General features: G+C 40.8%; 1 protein-coding gene across 1 annotated transcript in view; it reads right to left on the reverse strand.

Moving 5' to 3' along the window:
* Positions 1-275: 275 nt before the first annotated feature.
* IRS1 (insulin receptor substrate 1) overlaps positions 276-26,979 on the reverse strand; it is a 59,058-nt gene continuing 32,354 nt past the window's right edge. The window contains exon 2 of the mRNA XM_079782408.1: positions 276-4,880. The gene's annotated coding sequence lies outside the window, so the exon portion shown is untranslated. The remainder of the gene's footprint in view (positions 4,881-26,979) is intronic.

Raw genomic sequence — 26,979 nt, forward strand, 5'->3', positions numbered from 1 at the left:
AGCAAGGTAGGCCCCGCCCACCCCAGGTCCCCTCAGTGACCATCTGTGTTTGATCAACTCTTGGGGATCTCTGCACATTGGAGGTCGACCAGGCCCTTCTAGTGCCTCTCAACTGAACACATCTTTCCTCCCCCTCCCTCTTCCCATTGCACCACCAGCAACACAAGTAGCTTCACAGATTTTCAGGGGTCGTTTTCTTTATACTGTTGGCCACTGAAAGCCAACTGAAGAGGGATAGGGTGAAGGCAACCTATCTGTTTCAAAATCATTTATTAAAGTATGTTAACAGTGTACACTGCTCTGACTCAAACACCCCAGCAAAATGTAATTGGCAGTTTCTGTTTTATGTCCCATAATCAAAGACATTAAGGATCACTAGCATTCACATCTGCGAATTCATTTAGACAGTTTTCTTTAATTAACGATGAAGACACTACAGTTCTAAGTACCAGACAGAATCAGGGGGAAAAAACTGAAAATAAGCATAACACTCTAAAGAAAACTTGGAAAAGTGAAACACTTCTAAATAAAAATATATACTTGGCCTGGTACCCGTTACATATATACATAATGCATGTTATACACATATATACAATAAATGTTTTGGTAGCAATACAGACCATGCTTGGTCCTTTTATACACAGATGAAGTAGCACCATGAGCAGCACCACCATCTTCAGATGATAAACCAAACTGCACATACATGAAATGAAAAAAATATATATTATTTAATTTGGCCCACCCTGTAGCCAAGAGGTGTAAGGAAAGAGCTTTGCAAGAAAAATTGTCCCAGGAACTACATTCTTAATCCAGTAGAAATGTTCTAAAACAACAAAAGCCCTAGCACTAAAAATGTCTATACAAATACAGGCAAGTTTTCCTGTTCACTGTATTTGTCCTATCTTGTGGTATATTGGTTAACACTGGGGAAATTAATCACTTAAGCAAAGAGAGAAACTGAAATGCAGGGTGAATGGCAAAAGTCTAAAACACCAGATCTCTTGGTATATACATCACACATGCCAAGTCATCAACAAACCAGGAAAGGAAGACAACTCCCCAGCTAAGTCATACAGTTTCTAATCTTATAAGCTCATAAGAAGCTCCTTATTACTGAAATTCCTTAAGATTAGGGTGAAACACCTTCAATATCCTTCTACTTCCTCCCAGCACTTACATGATGTTCTGGTTACAAGGAGGGAGGGATACCTCACATTTTCTCTATCTACAATTAGGGGATGGATTATGGAGCTCTGGGAGGACCTCCAAGGTTTTCTCTGTCTTGGCTTTGGAAGTGGCCACAGGCACCAGCATTTAACCCTTGATGTTCTACGAACTACAAGAAGGTTGTTTATGCTCTCCATAGCAAAGGTCACAGACGAGAGGTCTTTCCTTAGTATTGGCAATGTCACATTTCTTCATATCCCTAGCAGCTCATGCGTTTTCCTCTCTGGTTTCTCAGCAGCCTATATGAATGCAGCATCACCGCCAACCAGCATTCACCGTGTCCTAGGAACACTCAACTCCCCTGTCAAGTCATTGCAAAGAAGCGATTTCATATTTGGCTTCCATCCATCCTCCTTCACATGCCTTCCAAAGGGTTCTGTCTCTCCCCAATCAAGGTCTTAATTCCCACAGTGTCTGGGGCTTCAACACCTCCTCATGTGATGGACTGACCCACGGAGCTCTGCCAAAGCGTTTGGAGCACTCCACAGCCATCCCATTTCTCATGGCTCTTTCGTGTCAGTGGACAATGAGCACCCCTCCCCCATCTTCAACATCCTCTAGTAAATAAAACTAAAATTTTCAACTACATGGCACATTGCATTCAGGAACACAACAGAGCTCCAGGATTGCACAACCCTGTTTCTTACAGTATAGTACAGTTGTTTCTTAACACTCTGTCTCACATTTAAAAGATAACTAGCTAGGAAACAATAGTCAGGGAAGGAAAAGTTAGAAATCTCTACCTCTGGCTAGATGATTTTTACTCCACCTCTGGCTAGATGATTTTTAGTAAATGAACATTTGCAGTCAACCTAGATTAGTCAAGAGTCCCTGACCTTTGAAAGTGAGCAAGAAATAGCCACCAATGTAACATCGGTACAGTATTGACTCAGGCGGTTGATCATTAATGGATTCTCTTCACTTCTAGCTGGTTCTAGAACCTTTTTTTTTTTTTTTTTGGCCCAGAACGAAGCTATCATCAAAGTCATGAAATATATTTGTTCTCTCCACAAAGGAAAAATTTTAAAACTCTGCCTAAGTCTCTAAAAAAGAATGCTATGAAAGTGGTCTCATGAAGAAAAAGCCAGTAACTTATAAACAGAGGCCACCTGAATCCCCATTAACGTGAGCTTTTAGCTGGCCTACAAATACTTTGAAATGGATAAAAGCCAAGTCTCCCCAACAGGAACTGAACACACGGACTCAGCAGCTGCTCAAGATCAACCCTTTTTCCCCCTTCAAAGACCAGCAACTTCCAGTTTCAAATCGGTGAAATTTGATAGCACTTTCAAACCCAGCTTAGGGACCACTAGAAGCAGCTTAGATAAGAATGTCTACCCTTATGCTATTTAACTGAACAAAACATCAGAGAACTAGACACCACGAGATGGGGTTTTCCAGTCTGTTCATTTCTATTCTCATCTAGAATTAGTTGATAATTCCACATGCAGAGGTATCTCGGTAATAATCAACGTTTAGGTTCCTTGAGAAATAATAACCAGCTTGACAGGAAAACGATAGGGGCTGACTTTGTTCATTGATTTCTGTTTGGAAAGAGCAGGATAGCCTACTTGTCTCCTACACTAGCAAGAGTATGAGTCAGAATACTTGAAAAATGAAAGTTAGTTTGACCACAAAGTGTTTTTCATAAAAGAGTAAAAAAAAAGTTCTTATCAGATTTTTATAATTGGTAGTGTTTTCTCCTAATAGGAAATGATGTAATTTAGCAAGTTCCTTGAAAACAATGGATTCTTACGACTACGGACCTATTTATCTTAGAAATTGATGAGCATGCAAATGATTAGAATCTGCAACAATGAACATTGTACAACAGTCTGTGAGGTACAGGCCATCCAGTTGAATTAACAGTAACACGGGCCTCAGCAGTGTAAGGGGTTCCATTTATCTCCCCTCCCTTTTGAGTACAGCACCCCCAACCCTGGCTCTTTCCTTTAGCCCACCCCTGCCCAGGGAACACAATTCTACAAAAAATAAAACGTTGCTACATCAACAGTAGGGCTGGGAAATTCTGATACAGAGTTTACACAGACTCCGAGGGAGCCTGATATTGGCACTACTCACTTAATTTATAGGAAGTTTCCCGGCAAAAAGGTTCAAAACTCTGTAGGCAATATCTTTAAGTCTGTTCATTGCCATTTTCTGTTTCCAAAGGAAAAATTCCAAGATATGAGTACTTGCCAAAGAAGAAAAAAGATTAACATTTTCACTGCTGGCAAGATATTTCAATAGCTGGTCATTAAGCTTTGGTGGGCTCTCTGTACACTGGGTTTTATTAACTAATCACTAATAGCCTAGTACCCACAAGGGCAAATGGGCCAAATTGCATTCAATTAAATCATGAAACACTGGAAGTTCTCAGAAAGCATGAGATAAGCTCTTAAAGAAAGTGGCATGTACCTCTGGTCATGACAAAAAAAAAATTAAAAAATGAAACAGTTTCTGGAATTTTAATTTCTGGTTAGAAATTAAAGACAAGCTCACTTGTCTTAGTATCTTTCTTGAGACAGTGTAGGAAATGAAACATCTTAATGTGTGCACAAAAGAAAATGGTGCAATGTAGCAGGAAGCTTACAGAAGTGGGGGAAGGGGAGAAGGAAAGATCAACAGTCTCTAGTTTATTATGAATAGACAGAAATTTCCAGAATTTACAAACACCCACATTGTTCATTCCAAAGAGAACTTTTGATTTGAAGGGATTGCCCATGTCTCCTTCTCTGTACAGTATGTACAATGGAAGACTTTGATTTCCTTTTCTTATCTTTCGGCTTCCATTCAATTGCCAATGTTAAGCTGACACTCGAAAATACCCAGTAGACTATATACCTTTCTTCAGTTCAATTAACATGGCCTATTGCCTTACAGGAAAAATACAAAATTCAGATCAATTCTTGTAAGGATCTCAGCTCAACACCAGGGCTATAATACAAGAGATAGTATCAGCAAATATAACTATACAATTGAGAACCACCTATGGCACTATGATTCTTATATTATTTTTCTGAGTTACAATCTTAAAACAAGGGCCGTACCCTAGTCTACTCTTGTTAGCCTTGTTTTAAGCATTTGCTCCACTCTTTACAACAGAACATTGCATACCTCAGTTCCACATCCAAAAAAAAAAAAAAAAAAAAAAAATGTGCGCTGTAAGAAAAGTTACATTTTAATTAAAAAAATTACACATATAAATCAAAACCTATGTTAAATATTTAACACGCTCTCCACCCAACGCGAACTGTTTTGTGTGAAATAATTTACAACGATGCTCTGTCGCACAGTTTCAGCAGCAGATGAAATGTATCGTGTAGATGGCGATGAGAGGAAACCCATTCTCTCGCAGCATGGTGGGGGGCACAGCAGCTCATGTGGCCAGCTAAGTCCTTAAGGTTGAAGATGAAATTTATGCAGACTCATTGTCCTGGTGTCACAGTGCTTTTTTTGCTTGGCACAATAAAGAACGTGCAGTTCAGTCAACGGACTCCTGAGGATTTGTAAAGTAAACAAACTGAAATGGATGCATCGTACCATCTACAGAGGAGGAAGATGTGAGGTCCTGGTTGTGAATCATGAAATAGTTCGAGTCTGGGTACCCATGAGTTAGAGGAGGATTTGCTGAGGTCATTTAGGTCTTCATTCTGAAAAAGAAAAGGAAAGAATTCATCACCTGGGCACCTGGACATCACTTACTACTAGAGAATAAGTCAACCTGGATAGAGAGGCAAAGTCAGTCACAATCAACCCTCGAACTCGGGTTCCTATTTCCAAGGCCCAGAGCTCTTTCCAGGAGACCATGCTACTGGTTCCCCTCATCTTGGCCGAACACTCAGCTCCGGGATGGTTCGGATAAATCTGGGATGACTTATTGGGAGAAACCTGGGAATACAAATAAGGTCAAATCATTTCTCTTTTCTCATCATACTCTGGAGATCAGTTTCTTTCTACTCCCCACCAAGCCAAGCTTACAAAACCACCTGCTGCACTGCCCCACCACCCATCGGTGATGTGTCAGGCCTGCAGGGTCCCATTCTCAACCTTTGCAGCACATGTTAAGGAGTTAGCTCATCTGATCTTTTAGGATTGTCATATGAAACCCTGAAGTTGTTAGGGTTTTGCTTTTAAAAAGAAGGCCTATCATATCAGATGAACTGAAGTCACAGGCACAAACAGTACTGTGTGCTTAAATAAAATCAACAATCTGTATTTAACTTCTTTTTTTCTCTCTCAAAATGCAAGAGTCCAAAGCAATCACAAACTCAAAGTAGTCAATATTAAGTCAGCAAACAAATCAATGTGATTTGGAGGTTTCAGAGGCTTAGCAACACAAAAATACACAGCGCTTTGATGTTCTTACGATCAAAACAAAAAATGTACATTACAGTTATTGTGGAAAACTACAACAAAATAGGGCAAGCAGGTAACGGTGGAGCTGTGATGAATCTTCTTTTGGTTAAAAGGCATCTGCAAATTTTAGAATTTGAAGTCACAAGGCTTACCATTACAAAATCTGAAATCGGGTTTTAACGTGCTGTTGTTCGACATGAGCATTTTAGGCACAAAAGGAAACCCGAGCAAAACAGACCAAGTTAATCATTAAATTTAAAAAAAAAAAGATTCTGATTTAGGTCGAATAGAATAAGTTATTCTGGTAGAAGCACATTTCTTTTATGCAATTCAAGAAGGCAGACCTCAAGGGTCGTTATCCCATCCCCTCCAATGAGTGGATCCACCTTTTCAACCTCATAAAAGCTTCTTAGGTTCTCAAGTATCAACATTAGAGTCTTTCTGGCACGCATATTTTTCATGCATTCTATAGTTCTCTATAAATATCAACATTTATAGAATGTCCTGAATAGAGCAGTTAATTAATAAAAACTTGTTGAATTAGTAAAATGGTTGCATTAAATACTATGGAGAATACAAAGCTGAATTGTGCTACAGGCCCTCCTTTCTAGAAATTCTAGAAAGGAAGCTCCATTCACAAAGAGATAGAATGCAGAGTAGAAAGGGGTGAATTCCACGGTAGATGCACAGGAAGAAAGCTCTAGGTGCACGGAGGAGGGAAAGGCTACTTTAGCTAGGAATAGAAGGGAAGTACCTCACTGATACACTTGGTTTGGTTTGGAAGACAAAAACACCTTGGGGATGTGGACACAGGGATTATGTTTATGTTGCTTCCAGTTGCATCTCCAGAGCTCAGCAAAAGGGCTGGCACATAGCAGGTACTCACTAAATATGAGCTGAATGAATGATAGGGACAAAGCACACTCCATTGAAAGCACATAATGAAACAAGGCCCAGCCATGGACCAACAGGTCCAGTGAAGAATGTGGCTTCATTGGAGCATGAGGCATCTGAAAAGGGGTAGAAGGAGTTAAGTCTACAAATGCAGATTGGGATAGATGGGGAAGAGCCTTGAATGGCAGGTCAAGACACCTTTATCTAAGTATAAGGATAGCAAGGATATACTCTGTGTTATGATCAGAGTGCAGCGGTGATAACCAATGTCAGCTGCAAGGACAGTGATGGCTTCTGAAACTCACACAATAAAAATGTTGAGCAATATAGCTGTTTTGTTTTTCTCACTTTCCTCTTGAAGGAGGGTATGGCTGAGATCAGTCAGCATTCACTGTTTACATAGTGGCTCAGGTAGATTGAAATTTACCAAATGAGACCTCAGTTTTATGAGGAGATTTCGGTTTATTTTAAAATATTAACTCTACCCCTAAATAGGTAAATGGCCTATTATAAAGTGTTGACAAGCAGACAACACATAACAAAAAGGCACTCCAGGGTATCCCTTAATTGCCAGAGAAACAGGATTGACTTTGCATGGTTTCTACAAGTGAAAGGCTAACCCATCCTCTCACGACCCCCAGAGAATGGTCTACAGATCTCTTAGTTTCAAGTTTCTCCTGAACTTATCCTGTGGTCTATCAGAATGTTCCTACCAGAGTATCTAGGTACAGCTTAACTAACACAGTTTCACAGTGCTGGGCTGAAAATGAGGTAGGAATGCCACACTTTATTAAAGGGCTGAGACCAACACACTGCCGCATGTGAAATGAAGGACAAGTGAAGGTCCTGTCTTGTCATCACATGGGCCAGATCTGCATGGATGCAGAAAGGAGGAGACTGGGAGCCCGATGAGAAGAGAAAAATCTGTATCGTCACCAGTGGTGGGAATCTGCTGCTTTGGGGCACTCTGAACCCATCCCTGCAATTTCCCACCAACATGTCTATTCAAAGAGCAGGAAACAAAAGGATATATCAATTCCACTATCTACCTTCCCTCCAAAGTCTTAGCATACTGTTTTCAAAGCCCTTTATCATGAATCCTGATCAACACATGTCTCAGCCACTAATGGTACCTACCGGTGCCATCAACTCAGGAGTGTATATAAAAGTGAAAGCACCTGACAGGTAATCCCGACTAGGAGGGAATGGGAATGGAGGGCTATAAACAGGCCATAGAGATGGGGAGACATTTACAAGGGAACGTCTGAAGTTCACATCTGTTTATCTTCGTACAAGTGTGTGTGTGTGTGTGTGTGTGTGTGTGTGTGTGTGTGTGTGTGTGTAAATATACATAAAGTTTAGCTACAGAGTAATGACATGGATTTTTAACAGACATCCCTCAGTGGGAACTGCCTTTCACTGCAGCCACCTTGGGGTAATACTTATTTCAATCAAGCAGCCATTGTTCGGGGCATTTTTGGAATGCCTTCTCAAGTTCCCATTTCTTTTTCTGCGACTGCCTTCTCAGCCGTGGGTATATTCTTTTGAATGGTCTCTATAGCAGCCAGTCTTGTCCTTCAAAGGCTTATTTGATCTTTGGAGACAGCCAAAAAGCTTTGAGAGCCAAATATGGTGAATAAAGGGGCTGATTAAGCTGGGTAATGGTTCCCAGAGAGGTATTATCTAAAGCCAAAGGACTCCAAAATTGAAGTTCCCAAAACAGAGCTGTTCACAATTGCCCTGATAGTTTTGTTGGAAAGGAACTCTCATAACATTACAGGCAGACCTTAGCATGTGCTTCACAGACTTAAATTCAGCTGCCGATATCCCTGCCTCTACACACACGTAATCAAGAAGGGCTGAGCTCGAATAAAGGAACTCACTTGAACAGAGGTAAACATGTAGATCATGCATTTTTGTAATTTAGGAATTTGTTTAAAAAAAAAACCCCCCCACACACAATACCCATACTAGGCTCCTGCAGTCATTTAATTCAACAAACATCTGTTGTGTGACAAATAAAAATGCAATGATAAGGATGGTGATATGCACTAAAAAGCAAAATATCGGTATATGTATATTTAATGCACTTTATATGTACAACCCCAACTGACTCACATCAACCATACAAGGCGAATATCACTACGATGTTTTACAAATCCAAAAACTCATTTGTGACACTCATAAACTGGACATAAAAAAGCAAAATGTTTCCTTGCAGAAGAGCTGTGCAAATAGCAAATGGTAATGCTACTATGATACATTCTCTCTAGTTACATCATTGGGGAATAACTCGGGAGCCCAGAAATATGAAGCACCTGTCATGAGATTTAGTGGCTGGAAATTACATTCTGACAACCACGCCAGCATCGACTGTACCCTTCCGTGTGTCTTCTTGTAAGATAAAACCCACCCAATCCTATTGCCAGTAATGAAAAATGTAATTTCTGAAGCATGATCAAATACTAGTAAGTCAACACTTGAGCAATGCTACTTGAGACCTATGGCTTATTGCATTAGTGCATCCGGTAGGAATTTACATATTCTGGATGGGACCCACTTCAACCATGCCTACTACAGCTGAAAAACAAACAAAGCTACAGCTGCCTTTCACACTGTCAGCCTACCCATGAGTCTTCACTGTGAAAGCAGCTGAAAGCAGCCCAAGGTTATGCCTATAAGTACAATGAAGTGATCAGCCCTCTTTCATCAATGCATTTTTAGTCAAAGCCATTGATTAATAGCTTTTATCTTGTATTTAAATGTGTTGAAACTTCCTGCCAATTTGCTGAGTCAAGTGTAACACAGTTACAAATACCTGGTTAGAGCATAACTAACAGTTTCTACTTTAATAAGAAAATTGGAGTAAAATATTATAAGCTGCTTGGCGACTGTCAAATTTAGTCAGAAAGTAACTCTTCCTCATCCAACTATGCTTGAAAAAAGATGACTACAGTAATGACTTTTCTTCAAAGGAGATCATTGTTTGAAATCTTATATTGTTGATTCAACTAGAAAAATTCGTATAAATAAATTCCTCCTCTTAAAGAAACGTGTTAAAACAGCATATTTCTCTTTCTCTTAATATAAACAGCTGTGACTTAAAAAAACATTCTTGAGTATAATACAGAAAAATTCTTGAGTATAAATTATAGTATAATAATAAATGTTTAAATAGGGGAGGAAAATAATATTTTGATCATGTTTAGATCATTCCCACTCTTAAAAAAAAAATTCTGTGATGAGAAAATCTATGGAATGCTAACCAACTTTTTCAGCCCTCTAGGTATTCTATCCCTTTCTCATACTCCCAATCCATTGTGCAGGGGCAGAAGTATGGCAGATTGACAGTAGAAATAGCCTCTGTCTTCCTGGCTTTAGTTTCCAAGAGCCTAAGTCCTTAGGGGAATGACACAGGCCTCGTATTTGCAAGAACCAGGAGGGGAGAAAAAGTGGAAAGGAATGAGAGCAGACGTCCATGGGTCACTCTGTCCTTTGCAGGGTGCTGAGCATGGCACCTGGGACATCTCTCTATAACTTATCTTCCCAGGTCTGCTTATTTCTTATTTCACACAATTATAATCAACTGCAAACTGCTACCATCACCACAATTCATTTCTCCAGCTCCCTCACTGATGCTGATGCAATTAATTCATGGCACCACTCATTTAGAGCTGATCAAGTCATTTGGAATGCTTACATATTAATAAAACACCTTATTAAACACTGCAAAAGTACTCTGTTTTTAAGCATACCTGAAATCTGGCCAATGGGCCCAGTGGTTTTGTTTTTCTTATTAAATATGTATGATTCTGGGAGTGCATAGGTGTTCCTCATTTTAACATTCACAACCTTGCAATCTCAGGTGGACAAACCAGACCACTGATTCATCTGATGGACTGTGAAACCCCTCATTAAAAGAATTCCTGGCTTAGAGCTTGGGTACCACCAGGTGGCTTGGACGATAGCACCTAGGGAGAAAGCAGCATTATCAGCACAACTCTGCTAGCTGTGGACATCAACCAAGGTGAAGGGAAAGAAGAGCTTCAAGTTTGGGACAAGGGGAGAATCTCTGCTTTTCACAAGGGACAGCTGGGAGGTGTGAGAAGCTGAGGCTTTGGGAAAGGACAGACCTAAGTCCTGAAAAAGCATTGCTTACTTTTTTTAAAGCATGCTGATTTAAAGCCTTAAGACCATAACCACTGAAAATTTATATATAATAATAATAAAAATATATATTGAAGACCTAAAGTTAGAGGTAAGACCAACATGTTTGCTACTTTTGTTGAAAGGAGAAAGCCATTTTAGCTAACGAAAGGAAACCAACATTTGAAAAAAAAAAAAAACAGGCCAGAACTGAGCTGGAAAGACTTGGTTTCATGGTCGTAAATGGCAAAGGCTAACAGACCAGCCAAGCCAGCAGAGCTGCTTAAATAGCACTTTTGCCTGGTGCGAGTCACATGGGAGAGGAATGGTGGAAATAACAAGGTTGCTGGCCGGCCCCTCCAGCGCGCAGGGTTGCCAAGGAAGAAAATTCAGACAGAGCTGCCAACATGTGAGAGGCCATCTCGCTCCAGTTACCCCTTTGTCCCACTGAAAGACCTTCTGGCAGGGCTGGTGACTTCAGGAGACCACCACTGAAGAAAGACACACGTATTATGAAAAGGAGAAAAGAGAGGGAGTGACCGAAGAGAGACCATCAACACCAAGCCTGTGGGCTCCCGCTGTGGTCCACGGGGGTGACTTCTGTCAGCATGTGTGTTTCTCCTTCCTCAGCAACCAAGGGTGGTGGGGGGCGTGGTCTGGAAACATTTCAAGAGGGTTAGGGGCTTATGGAGAAGGCAGATTACAACAGCAACAACAACATATGGTTCTCAACAACTAAATGTATTCTGTCAATGATAGATTAAGGAAACCTGAACAAACATCCAGAAATCTTTTAAGCCAAAGAATATTCACGTTAGTTGTTTCCCATTCTTTTTATTAACCAAGAGCATGCTGATCAAGCAGAAGATAATTTAAAGATAAAGCAGATAGGGTTCAACACCATAACAGCCCCTCCAGAGGTAAGTCAAAACAGCTCAAATCTCTCTTCTATCAAAATGATCATATGGCCCTAGCCGGTTTGGCTCAGTGGATGGAGCGTCAGCCTGCAGACTGAAGGGTCCCAGGTTCGATTCCAGTCAAGGGCATATACCTTGGTTGTGGGCACATCCCCAGTAGGGGGCGTGCAGGAGGCAGCTGATCGATGTTTCTCTCTCTTCAATGTTTCTAACTCTCTATCCCTCTCCCTTCCTCTCCGTAAAAAATCAGTAAAATATATATTTTTAAAATGATCATATGTCCCCATGTTCACAATGGTCAAGGTGGAGGAACTCAGAAAAACAATCCCTCCACACTTCAAGTCAGACTACACGCGCTGTGGGACAGGAAGCTTTAATTTTCACAGAGCTCAACCCAAATAAACCTGTTACTCAAAGACATGAAGGTAATAAGATATGATCTTCCCTACCTGAGTAAGAAAGTCATAAAAGTCAGTGTTTCTTCGGCTTTCACGGGAGCTACGTCTGTGGTATTCTCCCTCGGAGGAATTACATTCCATTTCTGAAGGTTTATATTGTCATTTCACATCCGTTTTTTTATTGTAATGTTCAGCAATACAGGATACAGGTTTTTATCGGTCTGACTTGGATACAAACCAGTGGATTGAAATTCAGATCACAACTTAGTTTACAATGGGATGTTGAGATGGTAAAAAGTGTTTGCAACACCGATTCTGCAATTAGGCAAAAGGTAACCCAGCAGATCTGCTACCACTGCCTTTACTTTTTCTGTTAAAACACTAAATAGGTTTTGCATTCTTTGCCCACTCCCTGGAGTCCTATCACAAATTGCTTCAAGAGAGCAAGTGCCTGACTTTACATTTGAGTAATGGTCTTGCTATCCAATTGTTTCTTATCAACTATCAACAACTTTTCAGTGATGGCACGGGAACTAGAGGAGAGAACAGCATTTGCACAGAGGCCCTGGGTCTGCAGCAGGCTGAGGTAAGGATCGTTAACACCCCTGACATCACTTTTGGCAGCTGGGGAAAAGGGAAAACCTATGTTTAATCTATTTCCTACTCACCACAAGTTTTAGCTGGAGTCACAGATAATATGGGCTGTGGTTGGCTTTATGGAAGAATTTGGTAATGCAAGAAAAATGTACTGAACTGAACAAGCATCTTTACAAGGAATCACGAGGTACCTCAGCTGTGTGGCCCTGCTTGCCTTGCTGTAGGTTTTTTGGTCATTAAACCGGCTTACCAGAGGACAGAACCATTCCCAACTGTTCCTAGGAAGTTCAAGCTCAGTAGAAGACGTTCCCTACTACACGCACCTAATTAACTTCTCCTGGAAACCATTATCATAAATCACGAACAAAAAGGTTTTAGCCTATGTCTTTCTTCTTGCTTTGAGATACCAAGAGGAAAATGTTGGGAAGAATTTAATCCAGGAGTCTTTGAAGTTAAGCGAGCTGTTCTTTCTTTTATTTGTAAGTTGTCTAAATAATAAAAGAACACTCTTTGAAACCAACTGAAACTGCTCACAAATATATAAGTATAGGGTAGTATGTTTCAAATGTATTCAACCCACAGGGTCTCATTCGTTTCACCTTAAGAATTCTTGTTAAAGAAATGCAAGTCATAAAAGATTTCTGGGCTATGAGAGCAATTCTTAAACAAAAGTCAATGTTAAAGAGGATGGAAAACTGTACCAGCCATCCTATATTACAGGTGGGACCACTATTTAACTGGGTTACATTAAAGACAAGCTATAATGTTGCTTGCAATAAAGTAATGCAATAAATGTGTGCTTCCCTTGAGTTGCCACTAGCCAAGTGATATGTGAGTAACCTGTATGCAATTTTGATTTCTAAAATGCAATTTAGAAAACAATCCAAAACATGTTATTTTGAGAATGAAGATGGAGCTATTTCATGGTTGTTATGCTTTATAAAGACTGATCAATTTTGACTCAAAACTTATTTTCAAGTGAAAATTTAAAATGAGACTAAGATAATTAGATGATCTCTCCTCTCACTGTTTTGTTCTTTGTCATTTTAGGCAAGTGACTAACCCTACTAAATTTCAATGTTTTCATCTGTTATGTGGGGGTAAAAGTACCCATTTCATGGGGTTATCACTGAGGTGAAATGAGATAATACATGAAAAGTTCTTGTCATTGTGCTTGATAAATAACAAGTCCTCAAACATCAACTCTTATTGTAACTACACTTATTAAGGATAAATCCTGCCCAGACAGTGTGTCTCAGTAGTTGAGCGTCGACCTATGAACCAGGAGGTCACAGTTCAATTCATGGTCAGGGCACCTGCCCAGGTTGGACTCAACCCCCCAGTGGGGGTTTGCAGGAGGCAGCCAATCAATGATTCTCTCTCATCACTGATGTTTCTATATCTCTCTCCCTTTCCCTTCCTCTCTGAAATCAATAAAAACATATTTTTTAAAAAAAAGGAGCCAAAACAAATTTGGCTCAGTGGATAGAGCGTCGGCCTGCGGACTCAAGGGTCCCAGGTTCGATTCCGATCAAGGGCATGTACCTTGGTTGCGGGCACATCCCCAGTAGGGGGTGTGCAGGAGGCAGCTGATTGATGTTTCTCTCTCATCAATGTTTCTAACTCTCTAGCCCTCTCCCTTCCTCTCTGTAAAAAATCAATAAAATATATTTTAAAAAATAAAAAATAAAAGGAGAAATCCTTAGATCTCCTATCTTCTCTGGATACCTGAATACATACCAGCCAAAAATGCCCTGGTAAAACTAGCAAGCAAGAAGAAAGCCATAGACCAGATGACAGCAAAGGACTGAAGCTGAAGTCAAGGTGAGACTGTGACTTGGGAAGAGAGACAAAGTTATTTCAGAGAGAAGGTAGATATGGAGAAAGTGCCAGAACAAAAAGAAAAAGTGGTGGTAACAAAGCTAAATATATAATTGTGTGACACAATTTCAGAAAAAGATTTACCTAACTACAAAGAAACCAGCACGAATTGACCATTTGGATAGACAGCATGAGCATATCTTTGTGAGGTCTTAAATGTATGCTGTCTACAGAGGCACGGTGGAAAGGCCATTTCGATTGCTTTCCCAGAAGAAATTAGATGCTTAAAGCCCCCCTCCCCACACACCCTTTCTAAGTAGCTAACGAAAGACTTATGATGCTACATGAAATAATTTACAAAGAATTCTCATGACTAGGCTTAAATGGAAGTTCAGTGAGATTCTTGTGCACCATTTCCAAGCTCTAAAGCATGTTTCTAATTGTTGGGGGAGGAACTGGGTGGCTTTTGTTTCCGAATTCTTTTCCCAATCTCTCATCTGAAGAAACTGAACGGGAGTGTGACACAGCCAGTCAATGCCGCCTAAGTAACTTGACGAAATACTGAAATTGCTGCCAGATGCACACGTCTAATGGTTGGCAGCTGGATGAGGAGGGGGAAAATCGCAAAGATAATCTGAGATAATAGACAATGTATACACTGCATGCTTTTCTAAGGTCTTTGAAACAGACAATGGGGTAGATTTCTAACTAACTGCAAACACTTCTTTATTGTCTCAAGTAAGGAGTCAAAATTCTAGTTGACAAAGGGCTTGACCTTTCACCAGCTGACCCCAAAGCTCCTGGTCCCTTGCTTTCATCTCTCAAGTCTCACTTTCTTTATTTCTTTTTAAAATATGTTTTTATTGATTTTAGAGAAGAAAGGAGAGGGAGAGAGAAACATTGATGAGAGAGAAACATCGATTGGCTGCCTCCTGCATGCCCCCTACTGGGGGTCCTGCCTCGCAACCCAGGCATGTGCCCTGACCAGGAATGGAACCGGGTGACCTCTTATTGCATGGGATGACCCTCAACCATTGAGCCACATCAGCTGGTTCAAGTCTCATTTTCACTTTTACTCTTGTTCAGCTCTCTCTTCTCCATTATCTAACATCTCAGACCTTTTCTTTTTAATTTGAAGAGTGACGTTTTCTGGAAAGTTCCCTAACTAACTGAATTAAGCATGCTGAATTAAAACGCATCGTGTTGTCGGGTGCTGAGCTGGTTGCCTGGCTTCCCTAGAAGCATCCTGAGGACAGTTGTGCTAAATTCTTAATCTAGAGGTGGTGACAACTCTTAACTGAGGGATCCTTACTGGGAATATTTATCAGTGATCCTGAGGGCATCACAGTCCCCAGGGAGAGAAACGGGATCTGTGAAGGTGACCCTCAGGCCCACTGGAGCGCCAGGCAGGAGCCACCTGAACCTCAGCTGAACAGTGCTCATCCCGCCTCCAAGCATTTCACTAAATCTTTAGAGTAGCAGTTCTCAATTTGCAGGGGTAACAATAATGTCTCCCCTCAAGGCAATGCCTGGAAACATTTTTGGTTGTCACAACTGGGGTTGGAGTGAGGTGGGAGAGATGTTACTGGCACCCAGTGGGTAGAGACCAGGGATATCACTGCATCCTACAATGCACAGAAGGCCACCTGCAACAAGGAATTATCTGGCCCAACGTGTCCCTGGTGCTGAGGTTGGGAAACCATGCCTTCAGCTGCAGAAATAGAAGAAGCCACCAAATATGCTTGTCCACTGAACCCACCAAACACACTTGTTCACTGTTTCTGGGGTCCACGCCAGTTCCAGGGAGGAGTGAGGGGAGAGACATTCCTGTTCTGAGGGTGTCCTTGATTTCTGACTGTCACCCATGGGTTCAGAGTCCTTCTGGGCGCCTCCCCATGCTCACAGCCTTTCCCTCTGCAGTATCCAGTCAATGTGGCGAACCAGTCCTGGCCTGTTTTCATATGTCACCCCTGCAAAGGAAACAGGAACCTTCTGGATGCAATGGAAAAGCAATGACTAGAAAGCGGAGACTATCAGGCACTCGTCTGAGGAAGAGTAGCATGGACATCCTGCCCCTGTCCAGACCACACAAAGAAAAGCAGCCCCGTGGAGAATGTATTTAATTGCTCCCAGGTTGGTATCTTCGCCCAGTGTAGCCAGTAGTTTCCATATGGTCTTGGACAAGTCATTTGACCTCATTTGCCTGCACAATTCAATAAAATGGAGAAAATATCTAGTATTCAAGATCCTTAAACTCAGTGAAAGAAGGACACTATGAACAAGAGACACTTTACTTACGTTACTAGTGACTCTTAGTCATGCTCATTGCCCTCAAATATCTAGGAGTGAAAATAAATTTTAAAAAAATCAAGAAACAGGTCTCTTCTGTTCCAGAATTAGTCAAATTTTAACAATTAATGCACTAACTTTGCTCTCTAAGTGGTTACTCCTAAGTCAGAATACTGCTTCCTAGAGGTGTTTTTTTGTTTTGTTTTTACTCTATGAAATAAATACCCAATTTATTACCAAAACAAACAAACAAACAAAACAGAGACTAAGATAGAAATTCCAGTTGCTGTTTCTAAATATAAGATGTCTTCTCAGGAAGACACTTTTAGGTCTGTTCTTCCTAAACTTAAACTTGAAGAAAAATAGCAGGGTAGGGGGAAGGACTCATATATCATCATCAATGAGAGTTCTAAATTCTAAAAATCAGGCAATGAACAACAACAACAAAAAAAAAAGTTGATTTCCAGGTGGTTAAAAACAAAATTTTCAGATTGAACCGTAATGTAATGGCAATAAGAACAGAACCTCCTTAAATATAGCTACGGAAGCTGTTGTGGCCCTAAACTACACAAAGAAAACAATAGGCCGAGACCGGTTTGGCTCAGTGGATAGAGCGTCGGCCTGCGGACTCAGGGGTCCCAGGTTCGATTCCGGTCAAGGGCATGTACCTTGGTTGCGGGCGCATCCCCAGTGGGGGGTGTGCGGGAGGCAGCTGATCGATGTTTCTGGCTCTCTATCCCTCTCCCTTCCTCTCTGTGGAAAATCAATAAAATATATTTAAAAAAAAAAAAAAAAGAAAACAATAGGTTCTATTCATTCTACACCATAGCTTGAGATGCTGACAAAATGCCTTCAAAATAAAACCCAACCACACAATTTCACCATTACTATCTAACAGCGACAGGCTATAATTAACACTTAAGCAGCAGCCTTATGATGAACTTTGTTTAATTATACTAAAATAAAAATTGCCTTAGATTTTTCCCGTAAATCCATGTCACTAATGGGCAATGGCCTGCCTACCTGTTCATTTGGTTTCTCCACTCTTTCCTGCCATAACAATATAAGGCACAGCATGACTACAAAAATGTTCACGTCAAACCTTAGTTCTTTTTATTTTTTTTTATTATTATTTTTTTAAAATATATATATATTTTTTTTTACAGAGAGGAAGAGAGAGGGATAGAGAGTTAGAAACATCGATCAGCTGCCTCTTGCACACCCCCTACTGGGGATATGCCCGCAACCAAGTTACATGCCCTTGACCGGAATCGAACCTGGGACCCTTGAGTCCGCAGGCCGATGCTCTATCCACTGAGCCAAAGCGGTTTCGGCAAACCTTAGTTCTTCTGAGATGCTCCTCTGTCTTCCTGTCCCCGACTCTCAGAGTCCTCCTCACTTCCAAACCATTCGCAGTACCCAATGGGGCCATTACACATAGCCACTGAGTTGTCCCACATTATTTCTTCTGGGATCCTCCCTAGAGGACTTCAGTAGAAACAAAGCCTTCCCAGAGTCTTTCAAACAGAGGTCTGAGGATTGAAAGCAACCAGATCCTTGCCAATTTCCCATTCTAATGCAGACCCAGACAAAGTCAATAGGAAGGTGACTTGAGAACCATTTGACTTGTAAGTAAATAAGCAGAGACCCTTCACCATGGTGGCCTTTGTCCCTGCCATTGGCCATTTAGTGGTGTACTGGCATGTCTTCCAGGGAGAGACCCAAGAAATGAAAAGAGAACTTAACCAAAATTCAACACAGTATGTTTTTTTCCACCTGAGAGTCTATGAAAGTGGTAAGGAGGATGGTACAATGGCTAACCAAAATATGCATCTGGTTGATAATTATTCCAATTTCTGTTTTAGATGCTCCATTCCCATTTCTATAAGTGACCTCCACTACAAGATCAAGTTACCATAGAAAGAGTTCATGGATTACTATAAACAGAACAATCAAAGCAGTACCAGGCCTGGTATTAGAACTTGCTTGATCATCTGGTTATTGTTTAGGGTTAGAATCATCATTCTAAGCTCATGAAACTAGTTAGTAGTAGCACTGAGGTAAGACCAGGAGATCACCTCACCCCAGAGTAATATTCTTTCTAACCATGAGTCTTTAAAATTTTAATGGCCCCAACTATTTAGAAAAGTAAAGTGATTCTAATAAAAGAAAAACAGGGTGATATTCAGTATAAATGCAAAGGTTCTAGCAGCCAACTCATTCAACCACAATATGGGGGCCTCTATATAGGTGATGGGGTAAACAAAGAGCAAAACAAAAAACTCCCAAAAGTTTCTGCTGGCTACAAATTTATTGTAAATAAGGAATATACATAATTTATAGTTGACCCTTCAACAACCTGGGAGTTAGGGGCCCCGACCCCCATGCAGTCCAAAGTCCATGTACAACTTTTGACTGCCCCAAAAGTTAACTATTAGTAGCCTATTGTTGACTTGAAGCCGTACCAATAACATAAACAATTGATTAACACATATTTTGTATATTAAGTGTATTGTACTGTATTATTACAATAAAGTAAGCTATAGAAAAGAAAATATTATTTAAAAAATCATAAGGAAGAGAAAATACATTGACAGTATTTATTGAAAAAAATACGAGACTCCATTTTCTCCATCAATGAAGTGTTACAGCAGTGCACAGGCCTTACTATTTGATGGCAAGTTCATTCACTAGTAGGCCTGACCCTATGCTCTGCCCAGGAGCTGCAGCATGACTTGTCTGGAAGAGAAGCCCAGGCAAAGCAAGCATACCTTGCTAATAATTTTAGAAAATGAATGGAAAATGATGATGTGGCCAGAGATACTCCCCAAGAGCCAATTCCCAAACCCCTGTGCAGTGCAATTCACACACAATTCACATGAGTTGATTTCCTAACCAACTGGGACAGAGTGAGAACACATTTCACCAAGGGCTATGGGATGCAACAGGAATGGCAATCACCTGCCAGACACTAACTGTGGGATCCATGCAGCCACCAGAAAGTGGTGAGACCCTTGCTCCCCCAGCGCCACTTACTGGCACTGAACTGCAGTTTCCTTGTAAAATGGTGCTAAAAGTGCCCAACTCATTGGGTTGGCGTGAAGATTAAATGAGATAGTGATTGTAAAACTCAAGGCACAGGCTCCCACAATTAAACATTTATAGAACAGTTAATTCACTGTATTCGGTAGCAAGGAGCCACCAGAAACCATAATGGGAGGAGACAGACAGAAAGAGGAACTGAAAGAGGAAGGAAGGTGCCTGACATTAATGCTCTCTGCTCTTTGCAATACTGCTGATGTGTCTGCAGAAAGGAGCACCCCAAAAATGGTGCCATAAAAACCCCAACAATAACACCCATCGCGTGGAATTCTGTCCGAGTCACAACTATTTTATCCCTGGGTATGACAGTGCTTCCTACTTTGCTTTGAACTTATCATTTTAATAGTTTGATCCACTGTTTAAAAAGGATCATTCTTAGCAATTCTAAAGCACCCTAGACTTCTGTCATCTGAATTTTTAAACTTCATTCACTGCAAGGTAAAATTATAACTAGGCATGAGAGAATCATGCCATACTCTATGCCATGAAATTTAATTTTCTGAGATTGAATAAATTTTCATTTGATGACCATCCCTTACCCAATTCTTCTTGAGGTTTCTTATTTCTAACTTTCAACTCAGTTTATCATAGTGTTTTAGACATAATTGGCACTCAATAAAAAACTGTTTATACTGTCTCAAAAAGTGTCTATATGAAAATTGTATGTATTCATGCACATATTCTAAGGCCCATACGGCTTGATGAAGGGTAATTTCAACCAAAGAGAAAATGGGCTTTTAAGTTTTTGTGAAGTTTTTCTCACACTGGGCAGTGAGTGAAGTAGAGGACATTTGCTAACCTTTTGAAAGTGTTATCTCCTCCTTTTGATAAATATAAAAAGAAAACTCAACCTAATTTTTAATGCTACAAATTAAATAACATGACTAACAAAATAAAGCCATTTTAATATTGATTTTAACTGTTTTCAAATAATATTTGTGTCCTCCACTCCTGATGTCAACCTCTCTCTCTCTCTCTCTCTCCCCATCAATAACAAAGCCAACAGTTGTTACATGTCAGGTTCAACTTACAGGTTTTAATGTGCATTATTTCATTTAATCCTCACAACTATCCTGAGATTTTATTAGTATTCCTGTTTTAAAGACCAGGACACCAAGGTTCAGAAAGAATGAGTAAATTCCTAAGGATCTCAAAGCTAGCAAATATGGCAAATGGGATTCAAAACCCATGCTCTTGACCACAATGTATAGACAATGCTATAAAAAGCAGGGGTGGAAGTGTTGTCAAACCTCTCATCTAAATAGAGCCCACTGGCATATACAAAGTTCTTTTTATAAAAGGAAACAGGGGGTAAGCTTCGTGTTTACAAAGGGTAATGAGAAATTACACAGTGAAATGCCATTCTGATAAATCTAAACTAACTCAGCTAAAACAACATTTCACAGAATAGGCACCTGGCTATCAGAAATGCCCTCCCTTCTGGAAACAGCCTGCGAAAGAGATTGCCATCATAAAAGCCCCTTTTATCCCTTATTGTGTGCCCTCCTGCAAAAACACGAAATGTGAAATCTGTCATTTCTTAAAGAGTCTAGACAGTAGTAGATGCAGGCAACTGGGTGTGACTAATAGATTCTGACAAACAAACACAAACAGAGCCAAAAGGTAAAGCGGGAGGCCTGACATTTATTGGCCCCATAAAACAGAAACCCTTTCCCTCTAGGACCAGGGTAAGATCTGGTATGCTCCAGGATAGTTTTACTTTTCTTTCCGCCCTTAATTCAGAAAGCCAAAATAAAACCCAGAAGAAGTCCCCTTTCGGAGTCCTGAGCCATGCGCTATAAGAGGTGGAGAGAAGTCCTTGTCCATTAGAAGTCAGGAGAGAACAGAAGATTAAAAGCCAACCATACGCAGCTGCCTCTCCCTTCCCAATTGTTTACATTCTTAGACATCCACTTTTTAAAAATACTCCCTCTGTAGATCAAAACAGGCTGTACTCTGAGGAGGCGAAAACAATGACGTTAGCTTTAAGATATTATACAGTGTACATATAAACAGAGCTGAGTAATGTGCACTGTTCTAGTTGGCTGCCAAATGATCTGAATGGCTCACATGGAGAACTCTAATTCTGTTCATCTCATAGTCTTCAGAAAACTCTAAAATATATACCTAACCTTCAACATGCTATGCAGTTTGAGTGTACCTTCCCTATTGTAAGATACAGGATGCAACTGGTTTAATAAATCAACATAATCCAAAGCTTTTCAAGGTGAACTTGGGTGGCTCCAGGCCTGGATGACACTGGATGCAATTCCTGGGGGTGGGGCACTGTCCCTTCACCCGCATCGTTCCCCCTTCCTTCCTTTTCCTTGCCCTGAGTACCTTCTCTCTATCAATTAGTACCACCCATAAATACTTGTCAGCATCGTTATTGATATGCAGGCTTAGAAAACTGGATGGTCCCAACTCAACAACCATTTATTTCTATTGTTGCCTACAAACAAAACACTAATCCAATACAAACTGACCACAAGAGCATGAATCTCCCCCTCCTAACATCATAATGTGCTTAAACTTTGATGTCATATAGAAATATAGAAATAATTTGATGTAATATGGAAATAACCAGACTATTACTTTGATTCTTTTCTTGTTTTCCAAAATTTTCTACAGTATCTTCATGCATATAAACTATATAGTGACAGAAATACAGAAATCTATATATATAAAAGCCTAAGCGACCGAACGACCAGTCGCTATGATGTGCACTGATGACCAGGGGGCAGACGCTCAATGCAGGAGCTTCCCCCTAGTGGTCAGTGCACTCCCACAGGGGGAGCGCTGCTCAGCTGACCGACCGGTCAGGGCGGCCCACCAGCCCAGAGGCAGCCACTCCCTCCCTCAGTAGTCCTGCAGGTCAAATCTCTGGAGAATGGGCCAGGCACCAATGGAGTGGTGCCCTGGCACAATCCCAACAGTGCCACTGGCCTCCTGGAAGTCAGCCTCGGGCACCCTAGCCACTTCTCCTCCCTAGACTCTCCACAAGGAAGAAATGATATAAAAGCGGCTGCCAGGTGGTTCCTGACAACTGGCGCAAATGTCAGCGGGATGGATCCAGATCCCTGGCCAGCAAGGGCGTCCCGTCACACGCCCTCAGGGCCAATCGCATCCCGTCCTCCCTCACCCCCCCTAGGATGGGCGCCAGATGCAGGGCTCACGGCTGGCAAGCGCTGCTGTGGCGGTGCAAGCCCTCGGCAGGTGTAGCGGGGCTGGGATGAGCGGGAGCGACAGACAGGAGCAGCAGGTGGCATTGGACTGTGGGTTTCGGCCTGATCACCACAGGCCACCCCGAGGGACCCCACCCATGCACAAATTCGTGCACCGGGCCTCTAGTAAGACATAAAGAGCATCATTTTTATAGGGTGTAAAAATAAATCAGGGAAGAGATGAAGTTAAATTATCAGATGCAAATGGTAACAACCTCACAATTAGCCAGATAGAACACAATCTGACCTAATATTCCTATAATATGCAAGGAACTAGAATTTTTGAGGCTCTATAGATAGATACAGGGGATTTTTATCTTTTATTTATTTTAGAGAGACAGGAAGGAAGAGGGAGAAAGAGAGAGAGACACATAGGTCAGTTGCCACCCCCATGTGTCCCGACCGGGAATCAAACCCACAACCTTTTGGTGCATAGGTCGATGCTCCAACCATACCAGACAGGGCCAGGGACTTTTTTTGCAAGCAATTTTGGAAATTCCTTTAGCAAAAATGTTCACTGCACGTTACAGATTATTTTATCCAGTTACTGTGGACGAAGAGAGGCTGTGCCATTATACGTTTACTTCTGTTCATGCCCAGAATATGACTCATAGAGGCCCAATGGGGGATAATAAAAAAAAATAAGCCCTACTATCCAAATCTGCCTGTTTCAGGGGGGGAAAGAACATTACGCAAGGCTCAAAGCACAAATAAAAGTCACAACTACCAAGTAATAGTCATTAGGCATCCACGTGGTTTTGAAAGCCAAATCCAAATGCTTGTTTATAAATGTGAGATCGAGTCTCTGTATTTTTACAATGCCATGTTGGTAAATGAAAAAGTCCTTTCTACAAAGCAAAACATTTTGTCCAGAAAAAAACTTTTATGCAGGTCTGGAGCCAATGAACTTCTAAACACGGTACCTGCATTTAATAAAGGGGCAAATAAGTACCGGGTTCTTGAGTCTGAAGTTACAAAGGTTTGACACGGGCAGCAAAGCATGGCAGCTGGCACATGTCCTGGACCATTACCCACCAAACAGCAGCCGAAGCAAGTCGCCTTCCAGAAGTGTGTGGCAGTTCCTATAACACAGTAAGATGTTGACATGCAGTGAAATGTGTTCTTTCACAGAGGCCGAATGAAGATAATATGAGCAGAGAAGAGCTGTTAGGACCAAACCAAATATATACACTGAGTGGCCAAATTATTATGATCTCTGAATGCATAATAATCTGGCCACTCAGTGTGTGTGTGTGTGTGTGTGTGTGTGTGTGTGTGTGTGTATTTTAGAGGCCCAGTGCATGAATTCGTGCATGGGTGGGGTCCGGCCAGCCTGGCCAGGGGGAGGGGACATTGGCGGTTGGCCAGCCTGCCTGCTGGTTGAACTCCTGGTCAAGGGGACAATTTACATATTAGCCTTTTATTATATAGGATATACACTGAGTGGCCAGATTATTATGCGTTCAGAGATCATAATAATCTGGCCATTCAGTGTATTTTCAAGTGTATGTAAAAACTGAATGTAAAACAACATAGAAAGCTTTTTTTGTTTCCAAAATTCATGCAAAGACAAATAAAAATGACTTTTTGGAAATAATTTCAAACATGGCCCTTTCTTTACACTAAAGAAAATGCAACAGAATCAAAAGTTACAATAAAACAAAAATATTGCATGAATAACGAAGTCACAAAAATCCAATCGTTTGTCAAACAAAATGCTTTGTCTTCTAGAACTCTGTTAAAACATGTGCACAGGCCTAGGTGAGAAAGAAAAGTCACACATAGAATAAGCCCACCCTCCAAACAAAAGTTTTTTTTTATGTGCATAAGTTAAATTTGGGTTTTGTTTTGTTGGTTTTTCTTTGGCATTGTTTGCCCTAAAACAAGGTTAAAAATTAATTTTAAAACCAAGATCCAGTAAGTGGCTTTACTAAAATGTTGCCTGAAATATTATTTCAACAAAAGGAGCCATTAAGAATCCACTTCCTACTTCCTTGAAAGAGGTGAAAATACCCAATTAGCTTAATAAAATATGTCAATAGAGGAGCTCATGAATGGCGCATCTAATGATGTCCAGGCCACACTAACAAATATAAGATGTCCCCCAAAAATGTATACACATTTTGAATAATTATAAGGGCAGTGTTTATTAAAATACATTTCATTTTCAAAATTAAGCTATCAGCTGTTAAAGTGTGTATACATTTTTGGGGGACACACTATATATGCTGCTGCACTCTACCCTCCCCCCCATCTTAATCTGCTGTGGCTCCATTAGTAAGCCCCTACAAATGCAACCTGGCATTTACACTCTTGTCCATCTGGAATGTCTCCACGTCAGAGGAAAGCCCTCATCCCCTGTGGAAGATGAACAAGTACACAGCTGGTGGGGATCCAAGCACGTATAAAGGAACCCACTTATGTGTGTGTATACACATGGCTAACCGGTTAATCCCTCCAACACCCTCTTCTTTCCACTTTTTATAGGAAGCTAGCAAGGAAATGAGTTGTGTGTGTTTTTAAATTGAATTCTGTACTATTATCAGGTATCAAACAATTCCTTGTTGAAAAGATATTGCGAGAACAAAGCTTGAAAACCTGCCATCAAAGCTGTCTGAAGTCCAAGGTGCTGTCTTTTACCGTCACTGGAAGCCTTGGAAGCAAATGTGCGTAATGCTAAAGCCAATCTTGTGAAAGGAGCATTGCGAAACCTAACCCCGCAACTCTGCTCAGAACAGCAGGCTCGCCCATGTGCGTTTCAGCAGACTCAGGGATTGCTGAGGTTTTCCACGCTGCTGCCATGAAAACCAATACTTCTGGGTTTCACTGCTGGCTCATGATGTGAAGCTAAACTTAGACATCAAGCTGGGTTCTATATTGAGCTACACCCCCTAACTCTCTGTGGGCAGGAATGTGAAGAGAGAGACAATTCCAATTCTGAACTATTGGTTTTAACGAGCAAAGCCGAGCAATAAAATCCAACTCTCTAGATAATTTACGACAGCAACAACATATAATTACTCTGGAATGTGTTTTGTTATTAAATTTGGCTTTTGTTGTAACTGAGGTTTGACAGGACAACCACAGGGGGCGCTATTTACACCATTGTCTGTGTGAACATAATCCCATGGTTGTGGGTTTTGCTAAGTCATTCTAAATCAGTTACCAAGACCTGTACCTCAGAAAAATGCTGGGGAAACATCCATTTTACCCCTGATATCTTCCTGTGTAATTCTTCCCAGCCACCTTTTCCACACTGGTCAACTGTCATTCACAGTGACAAAGTTTTGCTTTTTATCAAGCCTCATACTGAATAAAGGCTAGCTGAAGTTTCAAAGAGCTTTCTTCTTCCCAACAAGAATCCTAGATTATAAATAATGCAGGTTCTAAAATTTGAACAGACCTAGGATTTTATAGGTACTTCAATAAACCTGAAATGCTCCAAATCTAAGGAATCCGCCCAAGGAAGAGTGGTCTGACCTAATTAAGCCAGATTGTGAATCTTGAAACGTGAGTGACTGCTTCATGAATGTAATTTGGAAATCATGACAAAGTCATAAGCATGGTCATGGGTAACAGCTGTTGCCAAGTGGCATTACTTTCCATTGTGAACTGTACGAAAATTAAAGTTTCTCATTATTTTCACCTAAGACCCCTGGTTACTAGACTGCATAGGCACTTCATTCCTATTACCCGGAAAGCATGTAAGACTGGGCTCAAATGACTAACCGGTACACAGACCTTGCTCATTACAGAAGCATTCTAAATAACATTAAAAGGCTCCCTAAGGTTCACTTTCTTCCAATAACTGGCAATCGTTTTCCAGAAAAACATAATTCAAATAGTTTGATTTATTAATTTAGTTATGTCTCAAAAATCTTGCTCTTAATGAATATAAATATTCACCATCACCATGTAAATGTGGCCTCCTGCCTTAGAATCACGGCCCAGAATTCTTTGGGAGGTCATTATATATGTTATATTGTACTGACAACTAAAGATATA

The sequence above is a fragment of the Cnephaeus nilssonii genome (genome assembly GCF_951640355.1).
Source record: "Cnephaeus nilssonii genome assembly, chromosome: 10".
Classification (NCBI taxonomy): domain Eukaryota; kingdom Metazoa; phylum Chordata; class Mammalia; order Chiroptera; family Vespertilionidae; genus Cnephaeus; species Cnephaeus nilssonii.